The following is a 2,884-nucleotide window of genomic DNA, read 5'->3' as shown; positions in this document are numbered from 1 at the left end:
AAGGATGTAAAGTGTGACATGAATAACATAAAATGTGGGCAGAGTGAAGTAAAAGTGTAGAGTTTTTGTAGGCAATTTCAGCTGTTAGCAGCTTAAATTAGAATGTTATAATTATGTTTTATATAAGCCCCATGATAACCAAGTAGAAAAACAACTCTAGTTGATACATAAAAAAACAAAGACATGAATCAAAGTGTACAACTATCAAAATTCAACAAATTATAAAGAAAGATAGGAAGATTGGAAAAAAGAAATAAAAGAACTACAAAACAGTCAGCAAAAATCAAAATGCCGGTGGTAAATCCTCTACCTATCAATAATTACTTTAAATGTAAATGAATTACATTTTCCAGTCAAAAGATACAGAGTGGCTGAATGGATTTTAAGAAAAATAAATAAATAAAAAATAAAAGCAGAGGTGCTTCAGCATCCTGGTACTGATGTGCTGTGGAGCCCTTGTGGTCCCTCAGCCAAGATGCCTGAGGAAACCCAGACCCAAGACCAATCAATGGAGGAGGAGGAGGTTGAGACATTCACCTTTCAGGCAGAAATTGCCCAGTTGATGTCACTGATCATGAATACTTTTTACTCGAAGAAAGAGATCTTTCTAAGAGAACTAATTTCAAATTCATCAGATGCATTGGACAAAATCTGATATGAAAGGGTGACGGATCCTAGTAAATTAGACTCTGCGAAAGGGCTGCATATTAACCTTGTACCAAACAAACAAGATCGAACTCTCACTATTGTGGACACTGGAATTGGAATGACCAAGACTGACTTGATCAATAACCTCGGTACTATCGCCAAGTCTGGGACCAAAGCGTTCATGGAAGTTTTGCAGGCTGATGTAGATATCTCTAGGATTGACCATTTCGGTGTTGGTTTTTATTCTGCTTATTTGGTTGCCAAGAAAGTAACTGTGATCATCAAACATAACAATGATGAGCAGTACACCTGGGAGTCCTCAGCAGGGGGATCATTCACAGTGAGGACAGACGAGTGAACCTATGGGTCACGGAACAAAGGTTATCCTACACCTGAAGGAAAACCAAATGAGTACTTGGAGGAATGAAGAATAAAAACATTTTTGAAGAAACATTCTCAGTTTATCGGATATCCCGTTACTCTTTTTGTGAAGAAGGAACATGATAAAGAAGTCAGCGATGATGAAGCTGAAGAAAAGGAAGATAAAGAAGAAGAAAATGAAAAATAAGAGAAAGAGTCTGAAGACAAACCTGAAATTGAAGATGTTGGTTCTGATGAGAAGAAGAAAAGAAGGATGGTGACAAAAAGAATAAGAAGATTAAGGAAAAGTACATCGATCAAGAAAAACTCAACAAAACAAAGCCCATCTGGACCAGAAATCCTGATGATGTTACTAATGAGGAGTAAGAATTCTACAAGAGCTTGACCAATGACTGGGAAGATCACTTGGCAGTGAAGCATTTTTCAGTTGAAGGACACTTGGAACTCAGAGCCCTTCTATTTGTCCCACAACATGCTCCTTTTGACTTGTTTGAAAAGAGAAAGAAAAAGAACAACATCAAATTGTGTGTACAGAGTTTTCATCATGGATAACTGTGAGGAGCTAATCCCTGCATATCTGAACTTCATTGGAAAGGTGGTGGACTCAAAGGATCTCTGTCTAAATATTTCCCGTGAGATGTTGCGACAAAGCAAAATTTTGAAAGTTATCAGGAAGAATTTGGTCAAAAAATGCTTAGAACTCTTTACCAAACTGGCAGAAGATAAAGAGAACTACAAGAAGTTCTATGAGCAGTTCTCTAAAAGCATAAAGCTTGAAATATAAAAAGACTCTCAACATTGGAAGAAGTTTTCAGAGCTATTAAGATACTACACATCTGCTTCTGGTTGATGAGATGGTTTCTCTGAAGGACTATTGCACCAGAATGAAGGAAAACTAGAAACATATCTATTACATCACAGGTGAGACCAAGGACCAGGTAGCTAAATTTGTGGAATGTCTTTGGAAACATGGCTTAGAAGTGATCTATATGATCAAGCCAATTGATGAGTACTGTGTCCAACACTGAAGGAATTTGAGGGGAAGACTTTAGTGTCAGTCACCAAAGAGGGCTTGGAACTTCCAGAGGATGAAGAAGAAAAAAAGAAACAGGAAGAGAAAAAAACAAAGTTTGAGAACATCTGTAAAATCATGAAAGACCTATTGGAGAAAAAAGTTGAAAAGGTGGTTGTGTCAAACTGATTGGTGGCGTCTCCATGCTGTATTGTCATGAGCATATATGGCTGGACAGCAAACGTGGAAAGAGTCATGAAAGCTCAAGCCCTAAGAGACAACTCAACAATGGGTTACATGGCAGCAAAGAAACACCTGGAGATAAACCCTGACCATTCCATTACTGAGACCTTAAGGCAAAAGGCAGAGGCATATAAGTACAAGTCTGTGTAGGATCTGGTCATCTTGCTTTATGAAACTGCTCTTTTGTCTTCCGGATTTGGTCTGGAAGATCCCCAGACACATGCTAACAGGATCTACAGGATGATCAAACTTGGTGTGGGTATTGATGAAAATGACCCTACTGCTGATGATACTACTGAAGAAATGTCACCCCTTGAAGGAGACAATGACACATCATGCATGGAAGAAACAGACTAAGCTCCAGCTGAGGGAAATATATTTTCAAGGATATTTTTCTTTATTTTTTGTTAACATTAAAAAGTCTGTATGGCATGACAACAACTACTTTAAGGGGAAGATAAGATTTCTTTCTACTTCTAAGTGATGCTATGATACCTTGAGCACTAAAGCAGAGCTAGTAATGTTTTTTTTCAGTTTCACATTGGCTTATTTTAACAGATCGAAGTAATGTGTGTTGTAGGATGTATGAAAAGTGACGTT

The 2,884-nt window shown here is 37.7% G+C and overlaps 1 pseudogene; it reads left to right on the top strand.

The window, feature by feature from the left end:
* The first annotated feature begins 475 nt into the window (after positions 1-475).
* On the top strand, positions 476-2,641 carry LOC129042639 (heat shock protein HSP 90-alpha-like; annotated as a pseudogene).
* The last annotated feature ends 243 nt before the right edge of the window (positions 2,642-2,884 follow it).

Source organism: Pongo pygmaeus, chromosome 1, assembly GCF_028885625.2.
Source record: "Pongo pygmaeus isolate AG05252 chromosome 1, NHGRI_mPonPyg2-v2.0_pri, whole genome shotgun sequence".
NCBI lineage: Eukaryota > Metazoa > Chordata > Mammalia > Primates > Hominidae > Pongo > Pongo pygmaeus.
This window is presented reverse-complemented; position numbering and strand designations above follow the sequence as displayed.